Source organism: Hippopotamus amphibius, chromosome 11, assembly GCF_030028045.1.
Source record: "Hippopotamus amphibius kiboko isolate mHipAmp2 chromosome 11, mHipAmp2.hap2, whole genome shotgun sequence".
Lineage (NCBI taxonomy): Eukaryota > Metazoa > Chordata > Mammalia > Artiodactyla > Hippopotamidae > Hippopotamus > Hippopotamus amphibius.
Genome location: NC_080196.1, coordinates 104,285,903 through 104,304,487, shown reverse-complemented (window position 1 = coordinate 104,304,487; position 18,585 = coordinate 104,285,903).

Genomic DNA, 18,585 nt, shown 5'->3' with positions numbered 1-18,585 from the left:
TCCAGATGCACCCAATGTGTTCTGCCCCGCCTTGTACTTCTAACTCGCCTGGAACTAACCCAGGGGACCCTCTCTGCTGCCACTGGTGAAGGTGCCTTTGATGTTATCATGGTGTCTATGTAAAAAGCACGCAGGAGGCCAGACATCGCTCATTTTGCGCGGAAACAGTGAAATGGCCCTCTTCGTGTTATTCGAAGCAGCGCTTTGTTGCTCAGGCTCTGAATCACATGGCTAAAACAGAAGGCCTCACGTTCCTCGTCTTTGCTCACTAGCTAATAACACACACGTGCGCACACACACACATCTTTATCCTCCAAAGCAGATAACTGTCTTTCTGCAGAGTACCATCTTTATTCATACAAAGTCAGGAAAAAATGTAAACTGCACCTTGGAAAATCAATCCAACAGACTGTCTCTATTGTATGCAAATGGCATAGACAACCAATCCAGAGATATATAATAGAATGTTAACGAAAGGTTGATACCTTAAGATTTCTTTAAAGAAAGTTTACGGTACTCGGTAGTCTGCCCAAAGGTGAATTGAAGTATCCACAACTGGTACTAGAAAAATCCCAGCAGCAAAATTCAGATGATAATCTAGCTCTCTTTTATCCTACTTTCAGGCATTAAAATTAGAAAACAATTTAGATTCCTACGTCGTGACACAATATCAGTGGACTTGTCTTATTCTCTTATGTGTATGAGATGTGGTTTATGTGTATTGCATGTCTTACTTAACTCAGTCGTAGCATACTACAGTATTCAGTAACTGAATATCAATTGTTTAATGGAAGGAAGCAAAAAATATGGACTATAATTTGTTTGTTTCATCATTGTGAATGGTATTATTGGAGGCAAAGTCCAAGCTTTTAATATTACCAAAGAAGCATCTTAGTATAATATCTGCAGATAGTTCTTCACTTCATATCTCACAATGATGCTTTGATAGAGATTTGTTATTTATCAATACTTGCAGAGTGATTTCAAGTGAAGGAGGATGTCAGCTTCCTTTTAAAAATAAGATTTTTTAGGTTAAAGTCACTTGCCTTGGAATCATTCCACTTCCAAAAGTGCCATGAGAAAAATTTTAAGTACATTACACTGAATTTTTATAAGGATCTAAACAATTTTTTTTTAATCTCCTGTTTCAGAGGCTTTGTCATGTGTTGCTTGTTGACAGTAGCTCAGCTAGATTTAAAAGATCTCTCCTTAAATCTCAAGGATTTCTTCATTAATCTTCCCCACATACCCAAAACACTTTTTAATACCCCTATTCTGCTTAGTTGAATGGAATCAGGTGTGATGTTTTGTTTCCATCATCTGGGCCTTCTTCCTCTGTATACATCTGACTCAGACATGGAACAATATTTGTTTTAATCCGAATGACCAGAACTATCAAAGTCAACACCTAGTCCATAGTCATCCTTAAACAAGCTGCAGAAGAGCAAAATTTACTTTGAACGTTGTATATGTGTTCTTTTTTCAAATGGGAAACAAAATATGATAAATTATCATTGAAATGTAACATATTTATACACACATACAGGAATGTGTTTATACAACTTATCTTTGCTCCTCTAGAAGCGCTCTGCACAGAAAGTAATTTTGTCAAAGGGGCCTGATTTATTTCTTTAGATGTTGTGTGAATACACTGATAAGGAGATGCACATGGGACCCAGCTACCTCTTTTAGTTCCCCACTCCATTTGTAAAAAATTTTGGAAATTTTTTGATTGAAAACTTGGTTTCTTCTAGGGCTTTCTTGGTTACATGTTATACAATATTTAATTTATCCTTTTTCCTCTCAGTTTACCACCACCTTCCATCTTACTTAGTGGGTAAGGAACTAAATCTTTTCCTATTCTTCAACTGCCCGAAAGGTATTGTGTCAGGGTAAAATGCTAAAGTGAGGATGCACCCACTTTCCCTCATTAGGGCTCCCCATTTATATTTCTACGTGCTGCTTCATATAAGAAATCTTTTTAAATTTAAAAAAAATTTTTTTGGCCACACTGCGCGGTATGTGCGATCTTAGTTCGCTGACCAGGGATCGAACCCTCACCTCCTGCATTGGAAGCACAGAGTCTTAACCACTGGACCACCAGGAAGTCCTAAGAACTGTTTCTTGAGCTAGAGCTCTTTTCATCAGTATATGAACTCAAGATTGGAAATAGCAATTTATTTATCTTTGCGTTTCCAACAAGGTCTATCTTGTAAATGATTAACACCCACTAAATATTGTCGAATTGAATTGAATCTCTGTTCTTGAGTCTCATGACTGCCAGTGACTGGTGCGCACCAGGAGCTGTCACTGGGGGATTCAAAAAGACGCAAGACAGTAAACAGAAGTTTCTACTGTTTTAAGTGTCTAAATCTATAAACTTACGTTAAAAAAAATCTAAGCATGCTAGAAAATGAGTTGAAAGTGAACTCAGGGCATTTACTAATAACAGCAGTTTTTAAAAGCAGCTAAAATACACTGAGCACTTACTTTTACCAGGCACTGGTCTAAACTCTCGTCATTTGCTAGCACATTTAAAAGCAAACTTATAAGGGGTGATATTATTACCTCCATTTTATAAGTGAGAAAACTGAGGCTAGGTGACTTATCCCAAGTCAATAGCTCCCAGTAATCTAACCAAGGTGTAAGTCCAGGGAACCTGACTCAGAAGATCATACTCTTAGCTTCTGCTGCTGAATCCTATTGTTCAGGGAAATTAGATTCAGAGAGATTGAAATCATTATTGGAATAGTTTTAAATTGCAGATTTGAGTATTTTGTAAAAGTGTAAAGTATATTTGCTTATATATTTTAAATAACATTTCACTTGTAAAAAAATATAAATCAAAATTATTGGCTTGTGAGGAGCCTGAAGATTGTGATATGAATGGTGGAAATTGAGTGTATAAGTAATTGGGCAAAATCTTGTAAAAATGATGCCTTGAGTAACCTTGCTCTAAACACAGAGTATTCAAAAAAGAACTTCACATGAAATTTATTGAAAGTATGGGCTGACAGGTTTCATGTCACATGATTCTGCCATTTGCCATGCAGTCTTGTATTTTCTTCGTGAACAAACTGCCCTAATGCTTATCTTTAGATAAGATGTTCAAACTCTAAGATACTTTTTTACCCAAATTCAATGACTTCTGAGTACAGAAGGCACCTTATTCAGTATGGTGGGAAACAACATCAATTGACCAAGAAAAATTTACATATCTTATAACCAATAAAGCTCCAAAATTATAAAACAGTATATTCTTTATTCCGGTTTATGTGTGTATAAATATGTACTTAAATAGATATAACCTCAAATACACAGGTTAAAAGAGGCAACCAAACTCTTTTGAATGTCTGTATTCTGCCAGGTATCAATACTTAATATACATGAGTCTCATTTACTCAGCAGCATTATTGTTTGAATTTTACAAATGGAAACATCAAGGAACAATAACCCTCCCATTGGTAGGAGTAGGAGATGGTGGGATCTGACTCAAAGATTTGAATAAAGGGGTCAAGGGAGAGGATTAGTTTAGATAGAGCTAAAATTTGCATCTAGAATTGCTCTGAAAGCTGCAGTTAGTCTATACCAGAGGTGGTTTCCTAGCTACTTGAGCATCTGCTACCTGGTGAAGTGTGGATTTCTTTTTGTTCCTTTGTTGCTGTTGTTTAAATCAATACTCTTTTAGATGACAAGCAGAACTTAGAGTTCAAGGATTATAACTCTTTCCATTGCTTTGCTTTCTCTTGTGCTCCGAATAGTGAGATTTATATTCAATCATATTCTCTGACTAAACTGACTAAGCTGATCCCTGCAGACAAAGACGTTCACTTTTGTGAATCAAAATGTATCCTCTGCCTTATGTCTTTCTACCTACAGATTGAATCGGAAATAATACAAAATGTTGAATTGTCTTTTTAATGAATATTAGCTTAGATGTTAAAAATTATTCTCTAGTAATGAATTTTAATAATTATCTTGCATAATGATATGTATTTATATAACTAATATTAGTGATATTGACTTTTCAATACTGGAAATCAATATTTTTAAAGTGTTATTTTTATAGTATAAAGTGATATATAGCATGAATCAACAAATATTTAATTGGAGTCTTAGGAAAACCCTGATTTATAAACCTTAATCAACTAAATCATTTTAAATGTATTTAAGTTTTCTAATTTATTAGTCCAGGTGTGCCTCTCTCCACTCCATGAATCTACCTTAAAGTACTGCTATCCTAGAATTAAAAAGTTATATTTTTATCTTCTGATACCACGGATATTAAACAGTATTAGGAAATTACAAGACATTTAGGAGAAATAAATCACACGTATCCTGTGCTGCGTTCCTAGGAGATCACCCATCTCTAGAAGTCCTTGTGCTACATCTTGCATTCCTGGCTATAATATAATCCACAGCCATTAAATAGTAAATCTTAGTATCCTCTCTGTATCTTTATGAAAATAAGGCAGAATTTATTCTGGGGTAGTGTGGTGCTTAAAAGACTGCTTTTCTTTATAATGATTGAAAGGACATTGGAACAAAATACTTAATTTTGTATTTCTGCCAGTGTTATATAGGCAGCGTAGTAATAAGCCACATGACTGGATTTTTGCCAAAGACTATAAAATGCCAGGCTTAAAGCCTATAGGCACAACTATTTGTGATAAATCATTTTTCATTTTAAGAAAGATACCAAATGAGTAATTTTATGGTTTTCTGAGTTTAAACTTGGCATGATTGAATGAGGTAGTCCCACTGATCAAAGAACAATAATTCCACTCTATATTGAAGGTGCTATATTAGTGAATCAGCTTGAAAACCAAAAAAAAGTCCTGAGTGTGCTCTGTGACATGCCTTACATATTCCGGATTGCCTTGGTATTCTTTATAGTGATTCATTTTTATCTACAAAGTAAAGATTGCTATGAAATTTAATCTCAAAAACTGCTTTCTTCAAAGCTGTAATACACCAGAAAGAACAAGATTCTTGGAGTCAAGATAAAAAACCCTGGGCCTGCCACTAAACAGTGATGTGGTTTTGTATAATTCATTTAATTTTTTTATTTGTACAACTGGAAAAATATAAATTTACAACGTATTAAAGTAATAAATAGAGTACTACAAAGCACATATAAAGCACCTAACAAAATGCTTCCACAATTTAGTTTCTCACTAAATGGTACCTGTTGAATCTTTTGCATTTTCTTTTCATACACAAATACAAGGTCCCATCCATTAATTTTCATTTCCATTGCTCTTAATTTAATGTATATTTTGTGGTTAAACAAAGGTTAGCTTCCTCTATCTTTTGTCTCCAAATTTTATTGTGAAAATATGGTTTTGTAATTTAGTTATTCTGGAGCTAAGTCCATTTATCTTTTCACTAGACTGATGTCTCAGTAATGTCTAATTCCTCAAGGTCAATATTATTATTCTCTTAGCAACAGAGACATCACCCTAAGATATTAAAGGGTGAACTCAAATCTCATAAAGTGGTCTTCTTGATGGCAGTGTGTGGGAGCAAAATTTGCCACCTCAAAATGTGTCTGTTTGGCATGAGGTTTAATTTAGCCTGATTATTTTTAAGAAACAGAAGAGTTGAGAAGTTTGTTCTTGTTACCTCCTCCTTAACTGCCTAAAACAATTTGGATAAAGGCCCTGTTCCCAGAATAGAGCTATCACCAAAGATACGGCAAAGAATATGAGCTGGGGATTGTGTGTGTGTTGGGGGGGGGGACTCAGAGTCCACTCTGTGTCCCCTTGTCTCTGCCTGACCCAGCACACATTTGTTTTCCAAACGTGTGCTTTTCCATCTCCTTGTGAATCATCTTCCTCCCCTTTGAAGTCTCAAACAACTACCCCCAACATCCTCTTTTGATTTTAGCAGAAGATGGTATTTAAGGTGAGGGCTCCAACAATTTTTGTAAGTTATTCAGTTTTCCTGTATCTTTCTCATGTATACACATTATTAAACTTTTGTTTGATTTTCTCCTGTAAATCTGTCTCATGTTAATTTAATTCTTAGACCAGCTAGAAGAATCTAGAAGGGTAGAGGAAAATTTCTTCCTCCCTAACAGTAGATTCAACATTAATACCTCTGAACTTGAAATCCACAGTCTCACTTAAGGCCTCAATAAAATTTGAACTTTACAAAATAGGGAAAAAAACAATAACTTTTGTTTTATCATCAAAGATAGTGTTTCTTATTTTGTTTTACTTTTTGGATTTAACTTACAGCTCCATTCTCTTTGACCAGTATAGCTAGTTTATTGAACTGTTCAACTATTTCTAAGTATTATCAAGTCAAATGTTATTTTTATTTTTAATGGTATTTTTAAATTGCCTAAAGAGGTAAATTCACTATAAATGCTGAAATTCTGAGATAAACAAACCTTTATCCTTTTATTCTTTATGCCTTTCAAAATACATATTTGAGTTCCTGTGCTTGAGTTTTAGAATCTAAATTCTTTGTATAGTGGTAGGCAGATTACATTTTCTATTGAGAATGTGTACAATAGAGTGCTTGATTTTAACCCAGAAGATATAAAATGTATAGTCTATATTTTCAAAGACTTTTTTTCTGTTGAGTACAGCTGTTTCACTGTTAAACTTGGTGCAATAGCAGAAAGGATCATCTGTAAATAAATAGCTGCCTATAGAAAATAATGCATCTTAAGTACTCTAAAAATTCCAGTGAGTTGTGCTGTAACCAAGAGAGAAACAACTCATACTTTCTTTCAAAGGTTCATCTTGAGTAGGAAAATGTAAGTTTTGAATGTTTTGTTTTCTTCTTAAGATATAAACATAGAAGAAAAAAATTGGCCCTTAGAATTTACTCATAGATTCACTTTTCCCTGACCATAGAAATAAAATGTGCTGTTAGCAATGATATTAAAGTGTCAACATAGCTCTGCTTATAAAATGAGTGTTTGAGAAAATCTTTACACAAATACTGTTATTATTGAATTGTTGAGTGATTGCAACTCATGTCCTTGCCAAGGCTGATCTAGAGGGGATGTTTTTCAAAACCATCAGCTCAAACTATGGCTACTCAACAGGTCTTATAGAATTAAGACAGAAGGTATCAGATACACTCCCTTAACATAGACAAGGAAAGTCACTGAATGGTGCAGCCAAATTTAAACCACTTATGGTCTTGACTGTTTCCATATGACTCACTCAATCTCTAAAATAATTGACACTATTTATACACATACATGTGATATTAATAATAAGCACATAGCAGTATAATATACATCACATTCTTACCCTAGCAAATTGAAGGGCAGTTTCAACAAAAATTTTATTACAAAGTGATTAGTTATGGAAATGTTATCTTCTGACACACAGGGTCAATAGAAAGAAAATACTGTTAGCTAATTTAGAAAACTCCTACTCGGTTGGTAAGCTGAGTATTGAGTAAAGCAGATGATCACTACACATTGAATCAGGTTCTATGCCAGTATCTGAGAGTATCAAAATGAAAAATATGCTACCATTGAGTTCCATAAGAATGAACAAATTAACAACAGTTCAATTAACTGAATAATAACTGGTTTCACTTCCCCCCAGTAGGGGTGAGGATGAATAAATAAAACACAATGTTTTTAAAGGTTGAATGTTTCGTTCAAATAGAATTTACATAAATATAAGTCAAAGAGTCATACCAAAGCAACATCTAATTAATCTCATTTAATTCAGTTCAATATGCATTTATAGCACATAATATTCCCTGTCTGTGTATAGGAAATGTGACAAAACCAACAAGTTGTTCCCAGTTGGGGTGGTGGTAGTATATGAGTTATAGGGGTAGAGCTGGGAAGAGCAGTAAGTTCCAAGAAAGGAAAATGGTCTCGGTTCACTAAGGCCTCTTTTCAGGAAATGGTATGAGAAGTCAAACTTCAGATGATTTTTGTGGGGAACTGGAGGAGGTTGGGTAACCCAGGAGGTTCTGAATCCCAAAATAAAACCAACAAATTGTACAGCTAAATCATAGCAAGCTGTTCACAAATTCAAGCTCCAGGATACTGTGCAGAGGGAAAATTGGGTAGCTCCCTGTGGGAAGACATTCGGGAACCTTTCTGAAACCTTGAAAGTGTTGAAGTATGTGGGCCGAGCGATGGGATTCAGAATGTCCTGCTTGAGCAGTGGAGGAGCTGAGGGTGCAGGGCGTGGAGACTAATATCACCCTGTTTGGTCCTGAGGGATGGCTGGTTAGCCAAAGACGGGTAAGATTCCTCAGAGAAGGAACAACCTAAGACAGGCACAGCCGCAGAGGGGCCAACAGGGGTGGTGCATGGAGCCTTCCTTATATCACCGTGTTTGGCCCTGGAGGATGACTGGTTAGCCAGAGACGGGTAAGATTCCTCAAGGGAGGAACAACCTAAGACAGGCACAGTCGCAGAGGGGCCAACACGGGTGGGGCACAGACCCCTAATATCTGAGAGAGGTCTCCTGCCCCCAGGGCTGTTTTGCTCTCCACACCCAGCTCAAATCCACACCTGCTCAACTCGGACCCAGGAAGTAAACAAAGATAATTGCCTCAGTCATGTGAGGCCTTTGATTGTTTATGAGTGTAACCTGAGAATGTTAGCCCACGAACTCAATAAAAGCAGCCTGGGATAAGTCAGCGGGGCTCTTGATCCTAGAGGTCTTGAGTCCCCCGGTCCCATCTTTCTCTTCAGTCTGTGTCTGTGTGTTCTTCAAGCTTGCGGCACCCGTCACTCACCTCGAGTCGCCGAGCTGGTCTCGGCAGCTCCCCAACGCAGAACAGGAAACAGTCAATTTTTACAATCTTACCAATGAAAGTCACAGGGCTGTAGGGTCAATAGAGCCGACAAGTGTATTACTAAATGTCTGCTTTTCATTTTACAGTCACAAAACATATTTTATACACACCTTTAAAGACAGATCAGTAACATCTATGAGAGAAAGCATAAGCATTAATAGTAGAGGTTGTCTCAGGAGAGAAAGCTAGGTAATTGGGGGACAGCAAAGAGAGAGACTTCTCACTGTGTATTTAAGAAACAATATCTGAATTTCCTACTGTGTTTTTGCACCACATGAATACATCTATTTTTTAAAAAGCATATTATGCAAACGTGATTTATGGAAATACTGCTCCACATGTTTTATATAATCACAAACATTTGTATATGATTTACATATGTGTGTGTATATATAGATCATAAGGTCTTATGAAACAGCTGGAATGCATTCTGAGTTCTTGGCAATTATTGCTTTCCTTTGGCATTTTATGAGGGTGAGTCAAAAATTATCCGCACTCCGGTTAATTGTTGGCCCCGCTGTATTATCAGCGCTTTCCATTCAAGGCTACTATCTCCCCAGTCACTGCTGTGCAGGTGTGAATGTGTTACATCAGTTCATTTGTAACTGTGGTGCACGCAAAAATGGATGCCCCGCATGTTATTTGCACAAAAGAAGAGCAGTGTGCCGTGATTCATGTTTTGTGGTCTGAGGGTGTAACCTGGTGCCATTATTTATCGAAGACTTTGTACGCAGTATGGAGAAAGTGTTTTGTCGCGAAAGAAGAGTGTATGAATGGATAGAGAAGTTCCAGGAATGTTGCACAAGTATTCACTGTCAAGAAGGACCCAAATTCACTTCTGATGAAGTGAAGACAGAGAGGCACTCGTGGCTCGCAGCTCAGCCTAAGACATTTTTAAATGAGGGAATACGAAAGCTTGTTGACAGATGGACAAAGGGTATCGAAATGCAAGTAGATTATGTCAAAAAATGATGTGTTTGCCTTTTCTAAAAGTTAATTAAAATCAATTCTACAGCCAGAGTGCAGGTAATTTTTGACTCACCCTCATATGTTATTTTGGGAAGAATTTTTGATTGTTTATTTTGTTATTTATTTATTTATGATTTTATATTTAAGTACAGGTGGGAATAGCACTTATAACACCCTCAAAAAGTAATAATGCTGGTGGGTCAGTTGAATGGTCACTAGTGTCAGCTTCAGGAAATAGAGGGTGAATTTTCTCATGCAACAAGAAGCATGTGGGTCAATGAAGCTATTGGTTCTGATGCCCACCCAGCCTTATTGCTATGATTCCCTTGGCTTTTCTTTCATGGTATGACCAGCTGCTATGGCTCTGGTCATCATGTTTATGTCTCTATGGTGGTGCCAAGAGTCTCCTGCTTTCATCTCCCTAACCAGATCAGTGGCATAAGTAAACCCCATCTGTAATAGGGGCTAAAAAAGGACATATTTAGCTTTTACAATCTCTCTAGAAAGGAGGTGGTGGGCAAGAGATTTAGTAGTTGGGACTGAGTTTAGGGTGAGCTTGCAGTGTTCACAACAGCTGGAGGGTAAATTTGGTCCCATTACAGATTTTCAAAAGGGAAAAGATGAAGTTAAATAATTGATTTTATTACTCCCAAATGAGAAGTTGTGCATGAATAAAGATCTAGTTTTTGAGAGGGAAGAGGAATTAAGACTGGCAATAACTCAAGAAAGGATTTTAAAATTAATATCTATAAACACATGCTTTGATTGATCATAAAGGGTCTAAAATCTGCCTGTAAGGCATTTAAATATCAACATCTTGCTATTACGACTTAGATGAAAATACAATATTAAATTCCTAATTACTGTTATTATATACTTTAAATTTACATATAAAATATAAGAACAGAGTATAAGTAAAATAGAAGTTTTAGTAGAAATAGATTACCTTTCTGATGATAAAATATAGAACGTCATTAGAAAATGAGTGATTGCTTTTTTTAAAAACTATTTTTACATCCTGGCCATTATTTTAATTACTTTACATTTACTAATTCACTCAGCAATATTGTGTATTTAAAAAGAACAGTATTTGAACTTAAACCTGGATATTCACTATTTTTCTCCTATTTTCAGAAAAAGGAAACAAATTCATCCCAAAGAGCAAGCTCTGAGACATTGAGCTGGCTCTCTCTTGCTGGATTGCTGGAGATTTGCCCAAACGTTCCACAGTGAGTCTGACCCCGTGGAGCAATTGCTGCATATTAGATGCCAGACCATGCTCACAAATTTCATAAATTTGTATTTATACAAAATAACTCCTTTTATCTTGCAGGGGAGGAAAAATTTTCCCTCCACCCTTCTAGGTTCTTTGGCTAGCCTAATAATCAAATTGACATAAGACAGATAACAGAGAAATTTAATTACGTATATACAGGAGTCCTTTAAGACTATGAGGCCCATATGCACTCAGGCAATTGAGGCTTATATGCCATTCTGAGTTAAGGAGAAGCAGGGTAGGCATCCAGAACTTCAGGGGGAGGAAGAAAATTCACAGGAACATGGGAAGAGCAAGTGTTTGGTAAACAAATCTTTGCCATGCTCTGCAGAGACAATGGAACACAGAGAGGAATCTGATCTCCAAGCTCAGCAAGCTCCCCACCAGCTTACCACACCTCACTCATCTTCTTTGTAGTTATGTCTGCTGATAGCTCTTTTCCTGGGCCAAGCCCTCTATCTAAATTCTTTCAATCAGTTAAGAGAGAAGTAAAAGTTTTTCTTGAATCCGCTGTATCTTGATTGCCTTCAGCTCAAAATCGTCCACAGCTCAAAATATTGGCACATTTTGGGTAGACTTGTTTTGTACCCCTACAATCCCCTCCCAATTTAAAAAGTCCTAAGAGATCAAATGGCATTTTGGTAAAATAATGAAATATAAATGATACTTATAAAGACAGGTGAATAAAAGAAAAATAGACATCTCAGACAAATGCACATATTTATAGCAAAATGTGCTGAATTTTCAGGTCAATATCTTTTGAAATTCTTGACTCAAAAAGGATAGTCATAAATATAAAGCACTGCTTTATTTTAGCTCATCAAATTTATTTTAATTTTAGACAAAGTTTTCTGTGTTTATATGGATAGAACCACTATTGTACTGTACGTTATAAATAAAAGTGGAAAAAATCTTAAAAATTATACCTGATAAAAAAGTGCTTAAGAAAGAAGTTTAAACATTTTAATTATTTTTTGAAGAAAGCTAAAAACCTTTCTTGAAAGACATAAATAATATTTCACTAAATGGAGAATTATCAATGAGAAAATAATTGAAGAAATGCCATTTTTCTAAGATAGATTAAGCATTTAATAATGTTAATCACAGTTGCAGTGGTTTTGAATTTTAACTATGATTCTAAAGTTTTCTGAAAAATAATATAATAACACTGTCAAGATCTCGTACGAAGAATAGTGAAAACGTCTCATGACATATATTTATATTTGATATTTGAAAATATCAAATATTGATATTGATTGAAAATATCAATCATTTGAACAACATTGCACTAATATTGGAATAGACAGATCACTATAATACTAGATAAAGTCTTGAAACAGATTCATGTATATGTTATAATTTCATATATGATAAATGTATCAAATGGAGAAAGCTCACTATAAGGTTATTTGCTGCCAAATGATTACAATAAAAAAACTTCTAGGACTTCCCAGGTGGTGCAGAGGTTGGGAGTCCACCTGCCAGTGCAGGGGACACGGGTTTGAGCCCTGCTCTGGGAGGATTCCAGATGCTGCAGAGCAACTAAGCCTGCGCACCACAACTATTGAACCTGTATTCTGGAGCCCGTGAGCCACAGCTGTTGAGCCCATGTGCCACAACTATTGAAGCCCATGCACCTGGAACCCATGCTCCACAACAAGAGAGGCCGCTACAATGAGGGGCCTGCACACCACAGTAAAGAGTAGTCCCTGCTCTCAGCAACTGGAGAAAGCCCGTGTGCAGCAACAAAGACCCAACACAGCCAATAAATAAATAAATAAATAAATAAATTTGTAAAAAAACAAAACAAAACAAAGTTTCAGCCCTTACCTGAGGACAGATTTCATTGAAGAACTATAATGGACATGTAGGAAAAGACAAAACAAAGCAAAACCCTACCCCTCATGATAGGAGAATTGGGAAAAAGACCACATGTCCTTTGAAGAATGTGAAGGGAATCTCCAGTAGTTTTTCTTCTTTCTTCTCTCACAGCTTTGTCCACAGCTCAGACCCAATCCCACAGAACTACTCAACAGTGTGGGAGGATAAAATTCAGAGAGAACTCAGTATTTATGAACAGATATTCCAGTGAGTATCAGGAAAATCCCTAAGAAGAAAGGCTGTCAAGGAAATCTCTAATTCTGATAGTAATTGAAGTTATGTTCCATGTTCATTTACAAAGTGCACATATGAGGAACCTATACAAAGCATGGGATAGGCTTTTAGAAGTCAATTCTGATACTTACCCCAGCCAAAGTTGCAGATAAATGACCCAAAATACATAGCAAAAGTTTTGAAAATTGAACTAAAACTGGAAACCACCCACAGAAGGCAAGTTTTATGTGGAAAAATACATTGGGTTCACCAAACAGTTCCTTCAGTTTTTAAGTAAAAATGAAAAACACATTTTTCATTTACACCAAGAACTGTATTGAACAACGTATTCACAGTTTTATTCCACTACTTTCTGCCATTTTTTTTAGTCGACTTCATAATTTCACCTTCCCTAAACTTTTTTATCCTTTTGTGCAAAAAACTGTTCCAGGTGCCTTTTACAATCTTCCAGTGAATTGAAATGTTTCGAATTAAGATAATTTTGTCAAGACAAAAATAAATGGAAATGGTTTTATTATTCCCAAACTAAAGTTTGAACCACAAATTAAATGAATTCCTATTGAGCTCTTAATTTTAAAAACGTACTGATTTTAAGTCAGCCTTCCCTTTCTGAAGGGTCTAAAGATAAAATTGTACAGAAGATACTGCTTTGAACATTGTAATGTACTCAAAATTATAAAACAGAACTTCCTGTCTGGCAACACAGATCAGGTTATTCAGACTAATCATCCTTCTGAAAATAACTAATAAAATTCTTGAGAACATCAAAAATTTGAAAAAAAATCAAAATGAAGTAGGCCAAATTAAAAAGGGATAAGAAAGAAAATACATCTTGATGGAGTTAGAATTGTACCAGAAATGCAAATTATCAATTAATATATTCTACCACATTAGTAGCATTAAATTAAAAATATCCAGCAGTTCTCTCAACTGATACAATTAAAAGATAAAAGCAGTTTGGAAAAAGCCAAATCTAAGACAGAATATCAAACTAGAAATATAAATAGATGTTCTTAAATAAATGTTCAAAACATATAACAGAATAACAAGGCTATCCACGTGATAGACTTCATATCTTTTCTTTTCTACCTTGTGCTGGAATTCTAGCCAGCTCAGTAAAGTGAGAGAGAGAAAGCAAGACAGAATTAGAAAAAGGTAACAAATCTGTCATTACTTGCAGTTGACATAATTGTATACAGATTAACTAATGGAATTGGAAGTGTTGCTACATGCAAAAACAAACAAACAAACAACACATTATCAATATATCCCTTTATGCCAAAGTTTGGCAAATATTTTCTGTCTATGGCCAGATAGTAATTATTTTAGGTTTCACAATTCATAAGGTCTCAGTTATTGCAATCCAAGAGCAGTATTGACAATATGTAAACAAAGGTACTGGACTGTATTCTAATGAACTTTATTTACAAAACCAGGGAAAGGGCCAGATCTGACCACAGGCTACAGTCTACCAACCCTGATATCTACTCACAACCAAGTGATAAAATTCAAATTGAGAAAAATGCCAGTTAAAACAAATAGAAGTATTATTACATGGAAATATTTTTAAAGACACAAATAATTCTATAGGGAAAATATAAAACGCTATTGAAATATAATAAAGAAGATAAGTAAATGGAGGAAGATACCATATTGCTGTGCAAAACTATAAGATAGTATACATTCAACTCAAAATGATTAATAAATTTAGTACAAACCAATCAAAGTCCTTTTAGTTTTGCTTATATGGACTTTGTGGAACTTGACAAGCTAATTCCAAAATGTATATGTGATGTCAAAAGTTAAGGATGGTAAGGCTCTTTTGAAGCAGAAGGAAGTGGTAGAAGGATTTTTCTCTACCAGAAAATAATTATTTTTTAAGTCATTGTGATAAATATAGCTATGGACGAAGTAGAAACAAATGAACCGCTTGAACAAAAAAGGGAAACCTGAGATTTATTCACATACAGGCCTTTCATCATATGACAGAGGTGACACTGTAGAGCAGTGCTAAAAATAATGTTATCTAAATCTCTACCAGGTTAAAAAAAATGAACCCCTATCATACACTGCGCAATAACATCTACCCCAAGTAGATTAAAGAAGTAAATAAGTCCCAACTATAAATCTTTGAAAAAATTATATAGGTAAATATTCTCATGATCCTAGAGTACAGTAGGAAAAAATTATTTCAATGTATCAAAAAGTAAAGAAAATACTTTGCAAAGAAAACTATTGACAAATTTACTCACGTTAAATTGAAGGCATGATAAACAGAGGAAATAAAATTATATAGACAATGGAAGGAGATATTTGTCAAAAACATAACTGACAAAAGAATTGGTATAAGAAGTACGTAAAGAACTCCTATAAATCAACAGAAAAAAAACCATAAAAATTGGACAATATGCTTGAACAGGGTCCTTTACCTAAATGGAAATCCAAGGAACAAATAGACATATGTGCTCAACCTCACTATTAACTACATAAAATATTTTAATGTTGTAGTATTATTAGACTTTTGCTAAATTGATGGGTTTTAAATGATTTGTTAGTTATACATTATATTTCACAACTAAAGGAGGAAACTCTAATAAAGACAAACAAGCAAAAATAGTAAAACACTCGAGTTTTCCAAAGTTCAAAATTAATAGCATCCAAATTCATGATTCCATCTTTTTACTCAAGATAAATGCACTAAACGTGAAGAATACACCTGGCCTATGCTCAAGGCATTTTGTAGGCGTTATCTTAATATATACATCCTTATTACCCTTATCAATTTTTAAAGAGGGGAACTGAGAGACACGGAATGAGGAAGTTTTTTAAATCACACAGCCAATCCGTGGCAGCCTCAGATGGAAAATGGTTCAAATTAGCCACGTGCTCCTGCTGCAGAATGAAGACTTCAAGTTTGAGTGTCTGATGAATGTTTTGAGCTTCGAGCCCGTGGATGCTGCCTCGAAATCTTCTCCAACAGGAGTCGGCAAAATGAGAGGTGTTTGATTGAATGTTTCTGTTATGTTGGATACAGAGATGGACCAGCCAGGAGGCTTTGAGAGAAAATAAAGCTAATATAAGGGAAAGTATGGAATCTGTGCCCTGGCAGACCTCTTTGAACTGAATTGCATTCCATGTGAAAGGAGGTATTAGAGGTAAGGTGCTGAAGAAGTTGTTTTCTGGTGAGAAAGTTGTAGAATGTATGCCCAGGGTACTCGCTTCAGATTTCAGATGGTGACAGTGCAAACAATCACTGGGAAGTGGACTCTGCTCTTCTGTAAAGAACTCAACACTGTCTGGAAGGAGACTGGAAGGTTTTGAAAGCCTTGGTATGTGTCATCTCTAGTGTGGATGTTGGTCTTCTCATGGAGTTCCAAAAGCAACAGAGAACTGAGGTAGCCCCAGGCTTCTTCCTCAGTGAACTGGGATAGAGGAACGAACAGGGCAAAAATAAAGTGGGAACTCCAGTGTGTATATAGGTCTGTGAACCTTCAAAGTACCTCCTCAGGTATTATTAGTGAGAATGTTCCAGAGTCCTGGAGATCCTCCCTTTGCTGGTGGGGAACACAAACAGAAAACTTGAGATATTGACTCAGAGATAATATCATTTGTGTCAACAGACTGTGAAGAGCTTAGAAAGGTTCCCAAATGCAGGTGCAGCATGCATAAGTAAAGTGTTGATTTAAAGATGTGGGTAAACTATATTTGAACCAGCTTGCTTTGAGGAAGTGTTAAATAAATTAAAATGATATGTTAATTAGTAATTTATATTTCAAGAGCAAAACATATCTATAACCACTTATAAATATTTATTTTAATAAATATCCCAAGCAAAGGTTAATTTAAATATTCACATGTTTTCAAAGGCAATCTTAATTGATGATGAATGATAAACAGGCACTGTGTAAAAGTGGAAATTCAATAGCTGAATAAGCATATGAGAAGACTGGTTCAACCTCATTATTAATTACTTTAAAGATTTTAATGTATATGCTTTATTTTGTGCTGATTTGGTGGGTTTTAAATTATATGTTTTTTATATGATCTGTTACAATTAAAGGGGGAAAATATCATGAAAAAAAACAAAATTAACAAAAACTGGTCTTAATTTTCCAAAATGCAAAGAAAGGAACAGTACAAATAAAAAATTAAAAGATTAAAGACAATACAGTTTATTTTTAAAGTAATTTAAGAACCCTCATAATATTCTGTAATGAACTGAAAAAAAGGCAGCACTGGTTTTGCCCAATTGACTTTATATTCTATTAAAATGTTTACACAGGACAATCACCCAGTCTCCTTATTGTACTCTAAACTTTTTTTTTTTCTTGTAGCTTCCATGAACATATTACATAAATTATTTATTATGTTCATTCTTTACTGTCTATCTCTGCTTCCTGGAATGTAAACGCTCTATAATCAGAAATCTTTGTTTAATTCACTGACATATCCCATGAACAGAGAATAAGTGCCCAATAAATATTTGTTGATTAAGTGGTTGAAAAGTAAAGTTATTAAGGTATAAGAATAAATGCGAGATCTCAAGATGGCGGCGAAGTAGAGAGACGTGGAGTGCATCCCTCTCCACAGTTGCACTGGGAATGCACGGAAGGACGCAGTCATTCCCACAGAGAACCAGCTGAACACCAGCAGACGGCCTCGGACACCAGAAAGGGCAGCGGGGAGCCCAACATAGCCGACTGAATACTCGTCTAATCCAATACTTGGACATTAGTCTGAGGCTTGGACAGTCTTCTATAAACACCTCTATCACCAGGACAAGCAACCCCAAAAGCTTGGACAACCATGAGGAAACAAAGAAACACTATGCAGGCAAAGGAGCAGGAAAAAAACCCACAAGACCAAATAAATGAGGAGGAAATAGGAAAAATGCCTGAAAAAGAATTTAGAGTCATGATAGTAAAAATGATACAAAATCTCAATAACAAATTAGAGAAAGTACAAGAAACAGTCCATAAGAACTCAGAAAAACAAACAGCAATGGATAACAAAATAACTGAAATTAAAAATACTCTAGATGCTATAACCAGCAGAATGACTGAGGCAGAAGAACGAATAAGTGAGTTGGAAGATAGAATGGGAGAAATAAACGCCACAGAGCAGGAAAAAGAAAAAAAAATAAAAAGACTAGAAAACAGCTTCAGAGACCTCAGTGATAACCTTAAACGTACCAACATTCGAATTATAGGCATCCCAGAAGAAGAAGAAAACAAGAAAGGGTCTGAGAAAATATTTGAAGAGGTTCTAGTGGAAAACTTCCCCAACATGGGAAAGGAAATAATTCACCAAGTCCAAGAAGCACAGAGAGTCCCATACAGAATAAACCCAAGGAGAAATACACCAAGACACATATTAATCAAACTAACGACAATTAAACACAAAGAAAAACTATTAAAAGCAGCAAGAGAAAA